Raw genomic sequence first — 21432 nt, 5'->3', positions numbered from 1 at the left:
CTTATATTGCGTATTGAGTGGAGGGCGACCTGTTTATTTATTCCCTCTGTAGCTCCTTGTTGACTGAGTATTTTGAACGGCGGACCAGCCATGAGAGCTATTAAATTTGTTCACATATATTAATTTTTGGGTACCGGCCGGTGGTTACTTGTCGCTCTCTGTTGCAGGAGTGCGAGTTCAACACACATCATTATTTTGATTTTGAGTAATTTTAGGAACTTTTAGGAAATGGATAGAAATTGTTTGACTTTCACAGATGATCAGATCGCAGCCATTCTATCAGGTCCTCATTGTTCCCTGACGCCCCTCTACTGAGTGTTACATCAGCATGGGAGGAATGGGAAAAGTTAATCAATATCAAAAAAAGACAAGTGAGAATAGCCCTGCATGGGGCTCTTATGACTGAGTATTTAAGAGCAGGAGCAGTTCCCGGAAGTTTACTGGTACGGATTGAACACAGAATGTTTTTAGAAGACAAGAAATTCCGAGTCGAATGAAGTTACATAGCTAATAAATGTACCCGCGACTGGTTAATCTTAATAAATCTTTTTATTGAATGAAAAACACATAAAAGAATATCAAACAAGCATCAGGTGAATGGTATATGACACTTTTACAGGGGTAGAATCAGTAATAGTACAAAATCACTAATACATTAAAAAGAATTTGGGGATCAAGGGGCTTCCAGCACTTCAGTCGTGATAGATCTCGTTGGTGGAGTGAATAAATCGTCACAGTGGCTATTCCAGGCTCCCCAAATCTTCCCCCACTACTCCGGACAAGCCCTGGCCACATACACAGCCCTCTCCCTAAACATACACCAGCCTAGGTCCTGGGCCCATTTGGTAGGGTGGGGCGATTGGCCCCACAGCTGAGCAATGTTACGCTTCGCCACCATACACGCCAACGTCACCCACTGTTTCTGATATCCATTCAGGTCCGTGGGTTCCCATATATCCAATATACATCTACGGACCTCCGGACGTACCTCCGCGCCCAGCACATCCTTAATGACATCATGTAAGTGTTTCCAATAATCCTGTACCTCAGTGCAGTGCCAAAGGATGTGCATGAAAGTGCCCAGCTCCCCACAGCCCCTCCTACAGTCTCCATTCGCCGCTCTCCCCAGCCTCATCAGTCTAGGCCCTGTTATATAAGACCTATGCAAAATCTTAAGTTGCACCAGCCTAAGCCTCATCTGCACCGCAACTACCTTGGGAGATGAGACTGCCTCCACCCAGTCTTCGTCATCCAACTCCAAGCCATCCTCCCCCCATGGTGCTTGGACGCTCCCCAGTGGATCTGCCATATTATTAATCAGCTTCTTATAGATCAGGGAGACCGTTTTTTCTGGGAGATGACCATCCAGTACCCGGTCTTCAAGGGGGGAGGCCTCCGGTGGCACGATGGCAGGAGGTATGTGGGCAAGAAGGGCGTGTCGAATCTGGTGGTACCGAAAGTGTTCATTGTCATGCAGATGATACTGCTTCTGAATATATGCAAAAGTCTGCACTCTTCCCCAACTCCACACATCCTTGATCCGACTAATGCCGATGAGATCCCACTTGTCAAACCCTTTAGTCCACCATAGGCTACCTAGTCTTTCCAAGCTAAACAGGGGGTGGCCATTGTCAGTTTCCCCTCCCATCCCAGACCTTTTGTGGCTGCATGCCAGACTTGCACTGCGTGTGCTGTTGGGCCCGTCAACAGACACCTTCCCGGCTCTAGTTATATCTCTACCCGGAGCTCTAGCTATATCTCTACCCGGAGCGTGTCTACGGTCCATGGCATATCCTGGATCTCCTGGAAGACCGTTGATTACATGATTTACAGCGGCAAGATGGGCGGCCCAATAATATTTCTTAAGGTCTGGGAGACCAATGCCTCCGCCATTACCACGGAAGAGTAAGCTTGACAAAAGAAATACGTGCCCTACCGTCCCAAAGAAGTCGACGCTGAAGCGTCTCAATCTCCCTAAAATAAGCAATAGGCACCGGGTCCATAGTATTTTGGAGAATATACAGAACCCGGGGCAAGGCCATCATCTTGAACAACACTGCCCTACCAAGCAATGACAGGGGGAGGGCCTTCCAGCGCTCCACATCTCTTCTAAGCCGACATAAGGGGGGTTCCAAGTTTTGAACGTACCTCACCTTTGGATCCAGCATCACAAATATGCCAAGATATTTAAATCCCACTAGTTCTACCCTGATAGGGCACAACCTCGGGATCCTAGGCGTGTCACCCGATATGACAAACAAAACTGACTTCGTCCAATTTATTGCAAACCCCGAGTATCTGCCAAATATCGTCAGGACATCCAAGACATTGCTCAAGGATACACAGGGGTCCGTAAGATATAACAGGATATCATCTGGATAAAGTGAAATGTTATCCTCCCATTCCGGTGTCCACCGCAAGCCGCGTATTGAACGGTCCCATCGGACCCATGCAGCGAGCGGCTCCAACGCCAGTGCAAAGAGAAGTGGGGACAAGGGGCACCCCTGTCTCAAGCCTCTCTCAAGGGCGAAATCAGCTGATTTGCAATTGTTCACTATCACTCTGGCCAAAGGGGCGCAGGGTTGTGGAATTCCTATAGCCCGACGCCCAGGACATATTGTTTGGGGTCAAGGGCAACAAGTTTTCATGTGTATTTTGTCCTTGGGACAAGTAGGCCCACCCCTGCAGCGGAAACCCTTTAGCTGCCAGTTTGCAGTACCATATTATGGATCAGGTAAGGGCACAGTCTGCAGTTAAGGTAATCTTTTTGTTTATATGTTTATGCTATTCAAACTTGTATTTATGATTCATTAATTGAAAAGCTTTATTATTAGGGTGAGCTTTCAAAGTAAATCTTGTAAGCACTAACTGCACTACTGACAGTGCTTTCAGTATAAAAACGTGCACACGCGTTTTTTAAGGTTTAGCAATATTAGGCTATGTATAATCCTCCCAGAATGCTTTCTGATTTGATGCAAATATTTGAAGAAGCTTGAAAGCAAGATTGATGATACTTTGCTTTCAAAATAAAATGTTCATTAAAAAAATGAAAGCAGGAAAAAAAATCTTTCGCTAAACTACAGTAAAAATCTCTGGTACCATTTCTTTGCGCCATCATTTAGTAATATGTTTTTGATGCATGCTAGTATTTCCCAAAAATATTCATAATGGAGAATCAGTGTAACCTGTTCCAATAAGATTATAGGAAACAAAAATAAACAAATAAGACGATCAGGGTAATGTACGGCACACCTTTTAAATTGTTTGGATAAAGAGACTCGACGCCTGTCAACCCAAAGGACTCAATGACAGGATGGAATACAGTTGTTTCCTTTAACGTATCCATATCACACACCTACCTTAATTCTGTCCTTAAGATTCTACTTTTCATGTTTCACCTTTCACCCCTATTTTTCTCCCCTACCTACCTTGTGTTGATACTAAGGAACCTATTGTTCACAGAGTTTTTGTTTCATTACAGACAATGGTACCACCCTTATTGGCATGGTAAACTTCATTTTCAATATTTTCCATTTCTACCGTTTGTTTCTACCTTTTATTCCTTTACCCTTGTAACTCTTCACCCTTACCGATTTATGACATTATTACATCTGCCTTAATTGCATTTCCTTATCCTCGCTCCACCCGAGTCAATGACAACACCACTATTGATGGGTTATCCACTGTCAACCTGCCGTTTTTTATACCATTTATCGAGTTCGTGTTTTTAGTGTCATGTGCATATCCATGTTCTTTCCTTCAATACAACTTTATCTTCCGTGCACTAATACACACTTCAAGATGGCCGCCTCAGCGAATCTGACTTTTATTTTTGTAACGTCGTCACCTTTACTAATATCCCCGATAATATCTTTTAATTGTATTTTTTCATATTTGATGTCCTAAATTCTCACCGTCCTACATTTAGTCTCACTCAAGCAGCTTTACATGTAAATAACCTGAGTGATCACGGTAAGCACTTTAACTAGTGTTTGATAATCCGTCTTTGACGTCTGTTAACACACTTCCAACACGCCCCTATATTAACCACACACATCCGCATTCACGGTTAAAAATCTGAGCACGGCTGTGGCCATGAGCCTCCTGTTACACTGTGACCCTCCGGTAAGACTTTTTATATTTCCATTATTCACCATTTCGTTTATGTTAGCTGTTTGCCAATACACGCGGTTAAAACTTAACGAGTAACTCGCGCATGACCCGAACTTCGTTTCAGGCACTTTCCCATACACTGTCACTTTGAATGTGTACTCCGTCTATATGTTGCCATGTTAGCATTCTTGTTAGCGAGCATATTACGGTATGCCCGTACATCCTCCACTCGAATTTTTAATTGTGTTCACTCACCAACTATTTTTCTTTTTCACAAACTAGACTCCACCATAAGTACTTTTCTGGGCACAGTTCCTTTGATTAAGCTTCCTTAACACATCAACCTTGTTAACATTGCTAGTTCTGGCCACACCACGACGTATTTGCTCTTTTCCATCCAAGGTTGCACTACGGTACACATCCCTTTTCTATCTGATAACCATCTGTAAACCATCACGGTGAAGCACCATTCAAGGCACATGATGTAATCCACATCTTTAGCTGTACATCTCCCCATGAACTTTTTTTCTCATGTTTGTGTGGTTGAGCCCCCTTCCTGAACGCATATATCCTTGTTTTCAGATTGCGAAAAAGACCCTTGATGAAGGGCACGAGTCCCGAAATGCATAGGACACACTCATTGTAATCGGATGAATTGGAATCCGCATTAATGAAAGCATATCTTTAATGGATTAAGTCCTGATGACAGAAATTTGAGACTAATCAAATAAACCTTCTGTTGAATTTTGAAAAACATTTGTTGTCGTTTATATTGGAATCACATACAAGTTGAACATGTATGAGACACTGTCTCTTATAGGAGTGCTACTAGGACAAGTGTCGTTTGGTTCGACACATCATCTAATTTTGATCAAACAAAAATAAACAAGCATTGGCAAAGCCAGTAGGTCTGAAATTGGTGGGCAGCGTTTTAGTTTTGTCAATGTGTGACTTGTTTTGGCATGGTTTTTGTAAACCTTTATTGGTGTGGGAGCTGCCGGGCCTTCACCATTATAACAAACATTGGCAAAAGCAAACATTGCTTTTGGTCTAAAAAAGCACACACTGACAAAGTAGTTACTCGCACTGAACAAAATTACTTTGTGTGCCGATATGCTCCATCTGAAAAAGCAGAATGCTGTCATTCACAGTGAAGCCAACCTATACAGAGAGAGAGACAGTCTATTAATAAACGCAAAAGGTCATGGTCAACACCAGACCAAATTAGGGGCCCCATTATTAAAGAAAGTCTCAAAAGGGCACACATGGTATATGTCCTTGCATTAAGTGCAGCTATATGGCTTTTGTGAATTCTCAAAAATTTACAGAAGTAGGTCAAGAAATAGTACTCCTTCTTGCTATCTCGCCAGTGGAGACCTTGTGGCGGACTCTGTATCCTGCTTCTTGCCATCCAGCCCAAGAGACAGCTCGCCGGACCCGCTCCGCGGGTCCCGCGTCGCAAGGACAACCAGCGGGAGTTTGCAGTACATCAGGGATTGTAAAGGGGCGTATTGGCACAGCAGCAGGGCTGCGAGCGGTGCAGCAGGGACTCCATATCCCAGGAGTCTCTGCCGGACTAACGCGCACCACCTGAGCCGCTCTCCCTGCTAGCTCCGCCCCCTGATTACTTCTTTCCCTATTTACCTGGCCAACCACACCGCGGCGCAGGAGCGCCCGGGCTTAGCCCGGGCAAAGGGCGGGCCGTCGTCAGCCGCCAAAGGCAGACTAAGGCAGGGCTGGGCCATCTCCCCTACTTTTGGGGAACAAATAAGCTATTCAAAATGCCACTACGTTCAGGCAAAGAAAGGAAAGTAACGCTTACTTCATCTGGAGGGGCGATGATGGGCACATTGGATGACTTTTGTGCTAGAGCGACGTCAATTGTAGCTAAGGAGATAGCCCTTACAGAGAAGAGACTTTCTCTCGACCTAATCACGGGTAAGGGGTCCTGCTTGGGTGCCATCGGGGGTGCCGCTTCCCCGGCACCTCCCCCAAAGACGAACAGTTTGGTCACCATCGTGGATGTTCATCCTGTGTCGGAACATACTATTTTGTCCAACGATTCGGGGGACTTCAACAATGAGAGTATTGAACTACACTCCAGCTTACTTACAGATGCCTCTACTCCGGATCTTACATCCAACCCCCCTAGTTTAGTAATGCAAGAGTTGCCACCGCGTATTCGCAAGCCCAGTAAAAGGAAAAGAGGTGGTGGAGGTTCCAGGGGTGGTTGATATAAGCTATGCAAGAAAAGTGACGAGGTTCCTCCTGCCCAGATACGTGCTTGCCCTTCTAGCATAACTTTGCCCCCAATTACTGTGACTGAGGGTGCCCCAAGCAACCATAGTGAAAATTCCGGCCTACTACTCAATATAGAATGTCTTGTGAAATCTTTGTTGCTACCATTGTTAGAACGAACTAGGTTGCTTTCTACTAAGCTAATTGAAATTGAGAAACATGTTTTAGCTAACTCTGTTAAACTTGATGGCTTAAACTTGATGGCTTAGTAAGAGGCTCGGAGGGGTTGCAAACCTTTCTCCCAATACCGATGGTGTGGGGCAGGGTACGGATTTGATGGTGGTTAACCCAATCCATGTACAAGACACCACTATCAAGCCTCCTAATGCAGGCCCTAAAAAGAACGTAGGTGGAACAGTAAGGGCCAATAACAAAGCGGGGGTAGGACCAAAAGAGGGGAGACCCCTGACAGAGACGACCATGCTAAAGAAGCCAGTTGGTAGCAATCCCTCAAGTCACCCGACAGTAGATAAGAGGAAACCTTTACTAAGTCCCCCTCAAGTGAATCTCCCCTCAGAAGCCATACCCTATACGATTGTAATGGCAGGGGTCTGCCACGGGGGGAGGAACAGAGGGTAGAATCTCACCAGGATTTGAAACGCAAGGTGATACACTGGCTGAATAAGAATAAAAGGCTCCCTCCTGCCTGTAATGCTGATATTTTGGGAGTCAGAAGATTCAGTTGGCTGGGCAAAACTACAAAGGACTTGGAAGGGGACTGCATTTTAGTAAACTTTAGGGACCCCTGGGTGGTAGGCCATATTAAACGAGTCCCGAGATTTGGAAGACAAGGTGATGTTCAAACCTTGGGTTTGGAATACTTTTACCCTGGGAGTAATAGAGGCCCCAAATAGCCACTACATAGGCAGCTCCATAGGCAACGGACTCATATTCAAAATTATATAGATCCTGTAGGTCACTATCCCTGGCTATCCAATAGATTTGATCCCCTGTCCAATTTGGATGGGGTGGATTGACTTAGTTCCTCCCCAGTTGTTTTCCCAATCGATAAAGAACCCAAAAAATTAATAGCTAATGATGAGGTACAGGAAGTAATGGCATCTCAGGTTGGGAATGAGGAGTTTGACATATACAGAGGGAATCAAGGCACAAGCTTGGAAGTAGATCTGCTCCCCCCTTAGGAGGGTCGATGTACCAGTAGAGGTTACTTTAAGCCAGAGGGATGGGGACCCTATACTATCAAGCGTGAATGTATCCGCACGGGTGGATTTGGCAAATTATCCGGCACCACTGAAACTTATTTTTGTGGAATCTAGCTGGCCTACGCAATAAGGTACACATTGATGAGTGGGTGGAGCTGGTGAATAATCAGGATATTTTAATTTTTCAAGAGACCTGGGCGACTGACCCTATCCACCATCTTGGATTTCTTAACTTTCATAAACCAGCTTGCTGGGCAGGAGTGGGTAGACCAGCTGGGGGCCTATGTGTCTGCATAAGGCAGTCACTGGATTATCATACCATTGAGGTGCCCACCACAAACCCAGACATTCTTGTGATCAAGCTTTCAAGACCTGGTTCCCAGGCGATACTTATTATAAATGTTTATGTACGGGGAATTCCGGGCGGACGTAGTCCAACTGGCATGTTTAATGACTTGAAGTTTATTCTTAACCAAGTTGGAAGGGAATCCTTCATCATCCTGGCAGGCGATCTAAACCTCACCTTTGAGCCCTACTTTGGAAGCGAGATGGACTTCCTGGTAGAAGAGGATAAAAGGTTCCATCCCTAGAACTAGCATCTATTAAGAAAGGGACAGAAGCAGCTTTCCACTGGATGAGGTTTTGCCTACAATGGGGTCTGAGAGCCGTGAATGGGCATACTGCCTCAGATAAAAATGGGATGCATACATTTGATAATGGCCATAGGTCGAGTAGGATTGATTACATCCTTATTAGGGCTGAGTACTGGTCCTCTCTGGTTGATATGATAGTGGTGGATCGCCCAGAGAGTGATCATAACCCACTGGTGCTCAGACTAGCTCTTGATAGTAATCACCTGAAAGGAGCCTCGAATGATTGTGCCACGGCAGATGTGTTCTTGGAGAATGATAGGAGAAGGGTGCAGTGGTGTAGGGTTGTGGAGGAGCCCGCCATCCTAAAAATAATCCCAGGGAAAGTTGTGGAGTCAACGCTTGCGATGGAGAATACGACTGATCCTGTTGATATTTGTGGGCTACATGATAATCTTTTAAATTCTCTGAAATCCCTCTTTTTTACTTCTAAAAAAAACAGGAAAAAAATCCAAACACCTCTGGGTGGGTGTAAGTGGTATAATCGTATGTCGCCAGGCCCACACTGGCCTAATTGCAGCACTCAAGTCACGTGACAGTGCAGCAATACGGAAGGGTAGGCAGGAATATAAAAAGTGCCAGAAGGAGGCTAAAATAGCATGGGATGACAAACACTGGCAGGATCTCTATGAGGCCAGTTTATCTTCCAATCAATCGAGGTTCTGGCAGGTTCTCAAATGGGGGAATTCTTATGAGTCTCAACTCCCCTCCAACCATGTAGCGGCAGAAGATTGGGTAGCATACTTCGGGGCACAGTTTAGTAGCCTTGGTTCCTCAGTAGCCTCTGGCGCAAGAGTGCGTCCGGCCCTGCCTAGAACCCCGGGCTCAGCCCCCCTCTTTGACCGTATAGATGTAGAGCTGGCTTTAAACCTGACCAAAGGGGGGAAAGCTCCCGGCATAGACTGCATTCCCTCAGATCTTTTCAAATTTGATCAAGCGGCTTGGGTCCCTTAGATATTGAAAGTAGCTAATGCTGTGGCAGATGGAGCACCGATACCAGACTCATGGCAGGGGGCGGAAATCCTTCCCATTTTTAAAAAGCGGGATTGCTTACTGCCAGTAAACTATCGTCCGATTAGCCTAATTGACGCCAAGGGGAGTCCCGGGTGCAACCCCGGCGGCCGCGTTACGAGTGTGTGTGTTTGCTGATGCAACAGACTTTACAACACACAGGTCTCAGAGCTGGGTATTAAGAGTGTTGAGCTCAAGTGTGATTGGGCTCACTATGGTAACTGTCTCAACAGGCGGCTAGCGTGCTCCTGTCGAGCATGCAAAAGAGGTGTGTCTCGCCTGTTTGACACCGGCAGCACGAGCTAGATGCAGCGCTCTATAACGAAGTATACAGTGGGCATTGATTTTTAGATGCTGTATTGGTTTAATGTATGCACAATCCGCATGTGGATCGAATCGATTAGTGGGGTTGTAGATTCTACACCAGAAGGTGACTAAGGGAGTAAGGGCTAGTTGTTACAAGTTAACATTGTAGTCTGTGTGGTGTCTATGAAGCTGCATGATACAAGCTGTTATACACTCTCTTTTCAACAGAAAACTTAAGACTAAGGAAAAGGGAAAACTTACGATTGGAGTACCCTGTTACCTTTTTGTTACTGGAGCGGCGGGTATGACTAACTTGGCTGACTCCTGGTAATATTCCCCACACATCACCACATTTTCCATATATATTGCTAACCATGGGTCCTCATGTTTTTAATTATGCTCTTCCACCTGTTCTCTCTTGGCAGTGCATTACAGCATATGAGTGCAGCCCTGATGAAACTGCTTAACGCATTATAGCAGTGAAACATGTCGGCACTGGCCTTAGGTAATGGTATGCATGAATAGCTACCAGCCTTTTTAATATAAACAGCACATTATCACCTCCCTATGAATAAAGTTGGTTAAGGGACTTGTGTGCTGTGTTTTTAGGCACTCGGTTATATGTGTGTGTTTGTCACTAGCAGATTTTTCTGCTCTCCACTGTTTGTCACAATTTCTGTTGTTTGTTTTGGACACTTCTTTTCTTTCTTCTTATTTCTTTTGAGAAGCAAGTGACTACCGATCATGAGACAGGGGCCTGTCTGGAAATTACATACCAGTTACCCCGTTGGTGGTGTTTCCGTGAGGCGTCTCTTGCTTATCGCACATTTTTTCTATTAAGATCCTAGTCCAACACCAGGTGTGGACTCCTGCGACCAACCTTTTTTGGGTCACAACTTGTGCTGTTCTGTGGTACTGTCGGGGAGAACAGGTGTGTCTTTTAACGTGGGCGGAGTACAGTGCATCACCTCCTTATAACGTGTATAAGAGAGTGTCTGGGAGCAGTATATTTTGACTGCCCCTCTTTCAGAGTCACTGATATACCTTGACGCCGTTGGATTGGGTCTGTAGTTGAATTACTGGTTAAGAGTGGAGGGCGACCCTTTCCTTATTCCCTCTTAGCTCCGATTTGATGTTTGAAAGTCCATCAGCAACCACCAGAGTATTTGCAAAAATGGTATAGGGGCCTAATCATTGCACTCATTTGTTAATGACTGTACCCATTCCTCGTAAGGAAGCCAGAAAGCATTCTGCTTGCATTTTTGTGCTCTATCCAGCATTTTAGTATATTTTATTGAAGCCAACCATTCTATTTTACTAGGGGGAGTGGCCTTAACCTATTTTTTGTATATTTCCCTACGAGCAGGTAGTGTTACATAATTTTTTTTTTTTTTTAGCATTCTTTGACAGGGATTCGTTATTATTTGTAAGCCCAAAAAAGACCAGTAATTCGCTTACCTGAAGTGCTTCGCCAAGTATAGAGAAGATTGTGCTACTTACATCCAGCCAGAAACATTGGATTGCTGGACAAGACATAAACATGCGAGTGTCATCACATTTCTCCTTTTTGCATTTAGGACATTTAGGTGCTGCTCCACTCCCCAGTTTGGATAATTTATAAGGAGTCCAGTAGACCCAATGAAGACAAAAGAGGTGGTTCCGCCTAAAATTTGCGAGTTCGGACTTGGAATAAAGTATGTCACAAGATACTTGCCATACATCTTGAATCTGCTCTCCCGGCAAGCTCTTCTCCCACAGCTCCGTCTGCAAATTAAAATCCCCATCCGCCATCTCCATGAACAGCCAATAGCAGTTCGCCACCTCTTTTTTATGCCTTGTTCCAGCTACCAAACTTTCTTCCAGTTCATTGGACAATCCTGTTCCCAGGCCATCAGTTAGACTCCAACTTAGCATTTGCAGATACTTAAATCTCGAAAGTTGGCCTTTAAGCAACATTTGGGTCTCTTCCCAAGATATTAGGGCACCATTCATTATCAATTGCCCCCAGGTAGTGATTCCTGCATCTTTTAATGGACGCGCCAAACGATCTTTCGACCATTCTGGAGATCCAGGAGAGTCACAAATAGGCGCCATCCCACTGTAGTAATGCATTTTTAACTCTCGCCTGACTTTGTGCCACGTTGTCGCAAAGCTCTGTAGGTTTTTTTTATAAAAAATAAAAAAAAATCACAGATCTCCAAATTTGTGAATAAAACCATATTCTCACCCTTTTATATCCTTTAACATTGCTGTATGCATTTTTCCTATTTCCGAGTCATCTGGTGATTTGAACAGTCCTTTCCCACATTTTAGCAAAAAAAAAAACAGGCGTAATAGGATAAGTCTGGCAGCCTTAGGCCCCCTTTCTGATATTGTCGTCTCAGTTTCTTCCATGAGATACCTACACCTTTCGCGTCCCAAATAAAGCTAGTTATTTTAGACTGTATTTTTTTAAGCCACTCATCCTTAAAGGCCAATAGAATATTCTGGAATAAAAACGTGATTTTCGGGAGGATTGTCATTTTAATGACGTTTACTCTCCCATAAATGGATAAGGGCAAGTGCGACCACCCCAGCAAAAATTTACCTATTTACTTCTCTGTCTTTTTGAAAATTGGTTACAGGGATTTGCTCTATTTCCTCTGTGATTTTAATACCCAAATACCTCATTTCCTTTTTCCACAGCTCTCTTGTGTATCCATATTCCAAGCCATTATAACCGTTTTCCCTTGGTTGATTTCATACCCCGAGATCTTCCCAAAACCTGCTACCAACTCAAAAACTTTAGGTAATGCTAAACTAAGGTTTGAGGTGTATACCACCAAATCATCCGCATATAGCCCCACTTTCTTCTGCCAACCCCTGGCCTGAAAAGGAAGTATCTCCTCATGTTTTCTAATTTTCTCAGCCTGGGGTTCGATGTAAAGATTAAAAAGCAGTGGGGACAACGGGCATCCCTGTCTCGCCCCTCTGAGGATGACAAATCTTTCAGATAACCTTCCGTTTATTAAAATTTTAGCTGTTGGGGTTTTGTATATCTGCTTTACTTCCCTACAGAAATTTCCTCCCAGGTTTGACAATCTCAATACTTCATGCAGATAGGACCAATTTACTCGGTCAACCGCTTTAGTCGAGTCAACTGAGATGACCGCTAGTGGTGTCTTATCTACAGAGGCTAGGTCGATAGCACCTATGAGACTATGGGTTAAATCCTTGATATTCCTTCCACTCACAAACCCTTTCTGGTCTTCATGAAGGAGTGCTCCCATCACCCCATTCAACCTCTCTGTTAATATCTTCGCATAAATCTTATAATCTGCGTTTAGCAGAGATATAGGTATGTATGAATCACAGCATTCTTTTTTTTTTATCGGGCTTAAGAATCAGCGTCACTCTAGCCTTGTTCCATGAGGGAGGAATTTCTTCTCCCTTATCAAAAATCGCTGTAAACAGCTCACTAAAAAATAGAGCATCAGGTCCTGCTGCCTTGCTCGATTTCCCCGATTTTACGGCCTTTTTTATTTCTTGATCAGTTATTGAGTTATTGATGGCAGCCTTTTCGGTTTCAGATGCTTTATGAGGTAATTCTTTTTCTAGCCAGACTAGGACTCCCCTCCTCGTCGTGCATAGGTCTTCTTTATATACATCCTCATAATATTTTAACATAGTATCCTCTATGCTGGCCCCCACTGTAATTGGACATCCAGTGTTACCAAAATGTAGCTCTTTTATAAAACTCCTGGCCTGGTAATTTTTTAACTTCCAGGCAAGTAACTTGCCGCACCCTTCCCCATAATTAAAATGGGCCAGCTTGCTGGCTTGCCATGTTTCTTGCAACCGCCTCTTAACTACCGCCAGCAGATCCGTCTTAAGAGTCTGAATCAATGCTTGTCCCACCTCATCCTCCACTTCATTGCTCTGTATTTTCTGCTCCAAACTTTAAATTTTATTTTCTATACTTAAAATTTCTACCCTACGTTGTTTATTTTTGTACAACTGAATCAATGTAATCCTACCCCTAAGAAAGGCCTTGTACGTATCCCAGACAATCCCTATCGAGGCACTTCCCCAATTATTACAAAATAATTCCTGAGACTCTAAACCAAGTTTATTTATCACCTCGTCGTTGGCCAGTATGGAGCGATCTATAGTCCATCTCCGTTGTGCCGCTGCAGTCGAGGGGGCCAGCGTCAACGTTATCTCAGAGTGGTCAGACAAGTGTGCTCCTACATGATTAGCATCATGAAACTGGTCTTTTATATTTTGAACCACTAAAAATAAATCTATTCTGGATTGATGCCCGTATTTTTAAAAGTAAAGCTTTTTAGGGTTTCCTTTTTTTCCCTCCATATATCCCACCATCCAAGGTTCTTTATTGTGTTTTCTATCAGTGCTCTTGACGTATTATTGATTATACTTCTGCTTTTGGTAGTAAGGTCAATGTTGCCATCAAGAACCACATTGAAATCACCTGCCGGTATGACCGGTTCAGGGAAATCCAGCAATTCAAAAAGCAAAGAGCTAAATGGTGTGGAGACATCAATATTAAGCCCATAATAGCCCACTACTGTATACAATTGATCGTAGTATTTGACTTTTGCAATTACCCACCTTCCATTCTTATCCACCCTAGTATCTATTACAACCAATCGAGGATTGACTTTTATCTAAATTGCCACCCCCCTTATAGAGAGTTGCTGCTCTGTACAAACCATATTCTGTACCCATCTTCTGCTTTTGAACAACTCTCGCATTTCATCACCAGTTAAATGTGTCTCCTGAAGGAAAATGACTTGGGCTGAAGAATCTTTAAGATATTGTAGAATCCTCTCACACCTCTGACACCCCCTTAATCCATTAACATTCCATGATAGAAATGTTATCAATGGTTTCTGATTAGCTGTCATTCTTTTCTTTTTTTGTTTTTAATGACTATACTGCTGCCTAGGTTTCGATATATAGAGGACATCATTTTTTTCCCCCCATGCTCCCACACCCGTGCACAAAAAACTACCTGTGATCCCCTGCCATTCCCACCCCTTGGGAAACCCTCCTCTTTCTTTCTGATGGCCTAGGCCTAGGCCTGAGGAGGCCCTGATTTGGAGAAATCAATAATCCACATAACCCACCTGATATGTATAATAAAGGTAATATACCAACAAAGGACCCTTGACTCAACACTAAAAACACTGTATGCCCTACCAATTTAAAGATAATATCACGCCTATCAACTCCAGCTCCTGATATAGACCTCAGAAACTCTTCCGCATCTTCAACCCTATGGAACGTCTGCATCTTATTATTGTGCATTACCCGTAAGTTGGCCGGAAATTTTAACTGTGCTGTGGCACACAAACTCTTATAAGACTAGATCAGGTTCCCCAGTTCCCATTGTCTATTTGCTATCAGTTGTGAGATATCTGACCTGGTCTCGAAATTAATGCCATCCACAGTCAGAGATCTTTGCGTTAATGCCTTGAGAAGTATTTCTTCTTTAAAACTGTAAGTATGAAAGTTTACCAAAATCTTCCTTGGTTTACCTTTGTTGATCTTCCTTCTATATGGGTCTCTATGGACCCTTTGTACATCCATACTAAGTTCTTCTTCTGTCCATTTTAGTTGTAACCCTTCCTTGAACAGACGTATCACCATTTTTTTTATGTCTTCTCCTTCTGCACCTTCCGGGACCTCAAGCACCCGCAGATTACATCTTCGTTGGTTATTTTCTAGCAATTCTATCTTATCCTTCAATTGCTGTTAATTACCCTTAAGGTCCCTGATCTCCTTTGTGTTAACCACTACCTGAGATTCCAGCTCTTTCATTCCGATCTACAATTGTGCCGTTCTTTCAGCTACATCATCCAATTTCTGTCCTAGACTCTCGCAAGTGGACCGGATTTCTCTCTGGTTTAGCTTGGATGTTTCAAACCTGTTTCTAACCTCAACTGTCAGTAAGTGTATCAATTCCGCTACTGATTGCGCCTGAACTTGAGGTTGGGTCTGTGTTTGTGTCAGAGATTCGTTATCGACTTGATCTGTCTCAGTTGCACTCTTGTTCCCCCCCCTCTTCAGTTGCCTCATTGTGAGATCTAATCGATATCTCGGGGGTCACTGCCTGCGTCTGCGCTTGTACATGAGGTTGTGTGGATTGGACCTCCATTCTTCTACCGCTGGAATGCTGAGAAACCAACGAATCCGTAAGTCCTGCCAAAACCTGAAATCTATTGCTATTTACTGTGTCCGCCCCTCTAGAAAAATCTGTCTTAGGGAGACCTATGTTGGGATTCTTAAGTAGCAGTGTTTTAGGGGCTACCTTAAAAAAAGTTCTCAGAGAGGGAGTGATTTTAAAATTTGATACTTGAGCCTCTTGGTTCACTTTGGATTTCCTCCTTCTCTTTGGCGTTACCCACTCTCCTGTAGCCATATCCCCCTGTTTTAATATGGGGGAAAGTTTTGTTTCGTTACTTAACTTTAAAGAGCCCTGCCCCTCCTTCATGCAGATTTTGCTAAGCGCACTCCTCAAATGGTAGCGGGTTTGCCCTGCTTTTGTTCCCACACTGTCTTCCACTTGCTCACTTAAGAGAGGGCCAGATTCCCTTCCTACTCCCTCTTTAACCAAAGGTGCACTTGAAGCCCTTCCTGCAGCAGTTCCAAACACAGTATCACCTCCTCTCACACCTGAAACTGCAGTTTCCTTTGCCAACACCCCCACACCTTCACCTTGTACTTTGTCACACTTGCCTGCACTAACCTGCTTCAAGTAATCACCTTTTGCCTTCATGCTTGTCTTTATGCCTGCCCTGCTCGACCTTGGCTTGTGTGTGCCTCCGTTTCCTGTCCTCTGCATCAATGCCTTTCAGCCCCTGCCGAGCTCCTTGGCAGCCCGTGCCCAGCAGGGGACCAAAGTCAGAGAAGCATGCAGCTCGATAAGGCTCGAACCACCCAGTGCTCCCGCGCTCAAGCACATCCACATCCGCTTCCTCCCAGCGGCGCGTCCTCCTGCACCGTCGTTCCAGCTCCAGTTCCCTTCTGAATCAGCGACACAAGAGAGAGCAAAAGAACTGCCAAACTAACGCAAATAGGGGGATAATGAGGTAAGGTAGGGACACACGCCAACAACAGAACGCTCTATCTTCATTGCGTTGCAGCGCCGAACGTAGCTTAGATCAGGCTCGGAAAAAGATCATGACCAGAAAGCTCTACCCTCGTTGCAGTGCAATGCAGATCGGAGCTCAGACAGGGCTCGAAAAAAGATCATGTTTCATTTCTTTTCCTATCCGCTAAACACTATATCCCGCATCTTGTCCTTAACGGTCCGGACACAAAAAAATAAGTGGGTTAATCCTTGCCATTCTCCATAGAACAGGAGCTCCGCGACCACGAGCTAAGCGGCCGCCATGTTTCCCCGCCCCCAACCACAGTTGTAACCTCTTTTGACACATTATTAATTATACATCCCTATATGTATAGGGGGTATGGAATATGGTGACTGTCATGAGAGAAAGTATTTTATATAAATAAAAGAAAGTTTAGGCAGTAAAGCGGGAGGAGACTACCTTGTGTGAAAGTGAGGAGTCTTCATGGAAAAAAGAGTGATAGAACCACCTCCTCCGCTTATATAAGGGTCCTCCAGACGAGGAGCCTTTAATGAACAGGTTTTTGTGCTTATATTGCGTATTGAGTGGAGGGCGACCTGTTTATTTATTCCCTCTGTAGCTCCTTGTTGACTGAGTATTTTGAACGGCGGACCAGCCATGAGAGCTATTAAATTTGTTCACATATATTAATTTTTGGGTACCGGCCGGTGGTTACTTGTCGCTCTCTGTTGCAGGAGTGCGAGTTCAACACACATCATTATTTTGATTTTGAGTAATTTTAGGAACTTTTAGGAAATGGATAGAAATTGTTTGACTTTCACAGATGATCAGATCGCAGCCATTCTATCAGGTCCTCATTGTTCCCTGACGCCCCTCTACTGAGTGTTACATCAGCATGGGAGGAATGGGAAAAGTTAATCAATATCAAAAAAAGACAAGTGAGAATAGCCCTGCATGGGGCTCTTATGACTGAGTATTTAAGAGCAGGAGCAGTTCCCGGAAGTTTACTGGTACGGATTGAACACAGAATGTTTTTAGAAGACAAGAAATTCCGAGTCGAATGAAGTTACATAGCTAATAAATGTACCCGCGACTGGTTAATCTTAATAAATCTTTTTATTGAATGAAAAACACATAAAAGAATATCAAACAAGCATCAGGTGAATGGTATATGACACTTTTACAGGGGTAGAATCAGTAATAGTACAAAATCACTAATACATTAAAAAGAATTTGGGGATCAAGGGGCTTCCAGCACTTCAGTCGTGATAGATCTCGTTGGTGGAGTGAATAAATCGTCACAGTGGCTATTCCAGGCTCCCCAAATCTTCCCCCACTACTCCGGACAAGCCCTGGCCACATACACAGCCCTCTCCCTAAACATACACCAGTCTAGGTCCTGGGCCCATTTGGTAGGGTGGGGCGATTGGCCCCACAGCTGAGCAATGTTACGCTTCGCCACCATACACGCCAACGTCACCCACTGTTTCTGATATCCATTCAGGTCCGTGGGTTCCCATATATCCAATATACATCTACGGACCTCCGGACGTACCTCCGCGCCCAGCACATCCTTAATGACATCATGTAAGTGTTTCCAATAATCCTGTACCTCAGTGCAGTGCCAAAGGATGTGCATGAAAGTGCCCAGCTCCCCACAGCCCCTCCTACAGTCTCCATTCGCCGCTCTCCCCAGCCTCATCAGTCTAGGCCCTGTTATATAAGACCTATGCAAAATCTTAAGTTGCACCAGCCTAAGCCTCATCTGCACCGCAACTACCTTGGGAGATGAGACTGCCTCCACCCAGTCTTCGTCATCCAACTCCAAGCCATCCTCCCCCCATGGTGCTTGGACGCTCCCCAGTGGATCTGCCATATTATTAATCAGCTTCTTATAGATCAGGGAGACCGTTTTTTCTGGGAGATGACCATCCAGTACCCGGTCTTCAAGGGGAGAGGCCTCCGGTGGCACGATGGCAGGAGGTATGTGGGCAAGAAGGGCGTGTCGAATCTGGTGGTACCGAAAGTGTTCATTGTCATGCAGATGATACTGCTTCTGAATATATGCAAAAGTCTGCACTCCGCCCCAACTCCACACATCCTTGATCCGACTAATGCCGATGAGATCCCACTTGTCAAACCCTTTAGTCCACCATAGGCTACCTAGTCTTTCCAAGCTAAACAGGGGGTGGCCATTGTCAGTTTCCCCTCCCATCCCAGACCTTTTGTGGCTGCATGCCAGACTTGCACTGCGTGTGCTGTTGGGCCCGTCAACAGACACCTTCCCGGCTCTAGTTATATCTCTACCCGGAGCTCTAGCTATATCTCTACCCGGAGCGTGTCTACGGTCCATGGCATATCCTGGATCTCCTGGAAGACCGTTGATTACATGATTTACAGCGGCAAGATGGGCGGCCCAATAATATTTCTTAAGGTCTGGGAGACCAATGCCTCCGCCATTACCACGGAAGAGTAAGCTTGACAAAAGAAATACGTGCCCTACCGTCCCAAAGAAGTCGACGCTGAAGCGTCTCAATCTCCCTAAAATAAGCAATAGGCACCGGGTCCATAGTATTTTGGAGAATATACAGAACCCGGGGCAAGGCCATCATCTTGAACAACACTGCCCTACCAAGCAATGACAGGGGGAGGGCCTTCCAGCGCTCCACATCTCTTCTAAGCCGACATAAGGGGGGTTCCAAGTTTTGAACGTACCTCACCTTTGGATCCAGCATCACAAATATGCCAAGATATTTAAATCCCACTAGTTCTACCCTGATAGGGCACAACCTCGGGATCCTAGGCGTGTCACCCGATATGACAAACAAAACTGACTTCGTCCAATTTATTGCAAACCCCGAGTATCTGCCAAATATCGTCAGGACATCCAAGACATTGCTCAAGGATACACAGGGGTCCGTAAGATATAACAGGATATCATCTGGATAAAGTGAAATGTTATCCTCCCATTCCGGTGTCCACCGCAAGCCGCGTATTGAACGGTCCCATCGGACCCATGCAGCGAGCGGCTCCAACGCCAGTGCAAAGAGAAGTGGGGACAAGGGGCACCCCTGTCTCAAGCCTCTCTCAAGGGCGAAATCAGCTGATTTGCAATTGTTCACTATCACTCTGGCCAAAGGGGCGCAGGGTTGTGGAATTCCTATAGCCCGACGCCCAGGACATATTGTTTGGGGTCAAGGGCAACAAGTTTTCATGTGTATTTTGTCCTTGGGACAAGTAGGCCCACCCCTGCAGCGGAAACCCTTTAGCTGCCAGTTTGCAGTACCATATTATGGATCAGGTAAGGGCACAGTCTGCAGTTAAGGTAATCTTTTTGTTTATATGTTTATGCTATTCAAACTTGTATTTATGATTCATTAATTGAAAAGCTTTATTATTAGGGTGAGCTTTCAAAGTAAATCTTGTAAGCACTAACTGCACTACTGACAGTGCTTTCAGTATAAAAACGTGCACACGCGTTTTTTAAGGTTTAGCAATATTAGGCTATGTATAATCCTCCCAGAATGCTTTCTGATTTGATGCAAATATTTGAAGAAGCTTGAAAGCAAGATTGATGATACTTTGCTTTCAAAATAAAATGTTCATTAAAAAAATGAAAGCAGGAAAAAAAATCTTTCGCTAAACTACAGTAACAATCTCTGGTACCATTTCTTTGCGCCATCATTTAGTAATATGTTTTTGATGCATGCTAGTATTTCCCAAAAATATTCATAATGGAGAATCAGTGTAACCTGTTCCAATAAGATTATAGGAAACAAAAATAAACAAATAAGACGATCAGGGTAATGTACGGCACACCTTTTATATTGTTTGGATAAAGAGACTCGACGCCTGTCAACCCAAAGGACTCAATGACAGGATGGAATACAGTTGTTTCCTTTAACGTATCCATATCACACACCTACCTTAATTCTGTCCTTAAGATTCTACTTTTCATGTTTCACCTTTCACCCCTATTTTTCTCCCCTACCTACCTTGTGTTGATACTAAGGAACCTATTGTTCACAGAGTTTTTGTTTCATTACAGACAATGGTACCACCCTTATTGGCATGGTAAACTTCATTTTCAATATTTTCCATTTCTACCGTTTGTTTCTACCTTTTATTCCTTTACCCTTGTAACTCTTCACCCTTACCGATTTATGACATTATTACATCTGCCTTAATTGCATTTCCTTATCCTCGCTCCACCCGAGTCAATGACAACACCACTATTGATGGGTTATCCACTGTCAACCTGCCGTTTTTTATACCATTTATCGAGTTCGTGTTTTTAGTGTCATGTGCATATCCATGTTCTTTCCTTCAATACAACTTTATCTTCCGTGCACTAATACACACTTCAAGATGGCCGCCTCAGCGAATCTGACTTTTATTTTTGTAACGTCGTCACCTTTACTAATATCCCCGATAATATCTTTTAATTGTATTTTTTCATATTTGATGTCCTAAATTCTCACCGTCCTACATTTAGTCTCACTCAAGCAGCTTTACATGTAAATAACCTGAGTGATCACGGTAAGCACTTTAACTAGTGTTTGATAATCCGTCTTTGACGTCTGTTAACACACTTCCAACACGCCCCTATATTAACCACACACATCCGCATTCACGGTTAAAAATCTGAGCACGGCTGTGGCCATGAGCCTCCTGTTACACTGTGACCCTCCGGTAAGACTTTTTATATTTCCATTATTCACCATTTCGTTTATGTTAGCTGTTTGCCAATACACGCGGTTAAAACTTAACGAGTAACTCGCGCATGACCCGAAC

The sequence above is a fragment of the Lissotriton vulgaris genome, chromosome 1_1, assembly GCF_964263255.1.
Source record: "Lissotriton vulgaris chromosome 1_1, aLisVul1.2, whole genome shotgun sequence".
Taxonomy (NCBI): domain Eukaryota; kingdom Metazoa; phylum Chordata; class Amphibia; order Caudata; family Salamandridae; genus Lissotriton; species Lissotriton vulgaris.
Note: the sequence above shows the minus strand (reverse complement) of the source record.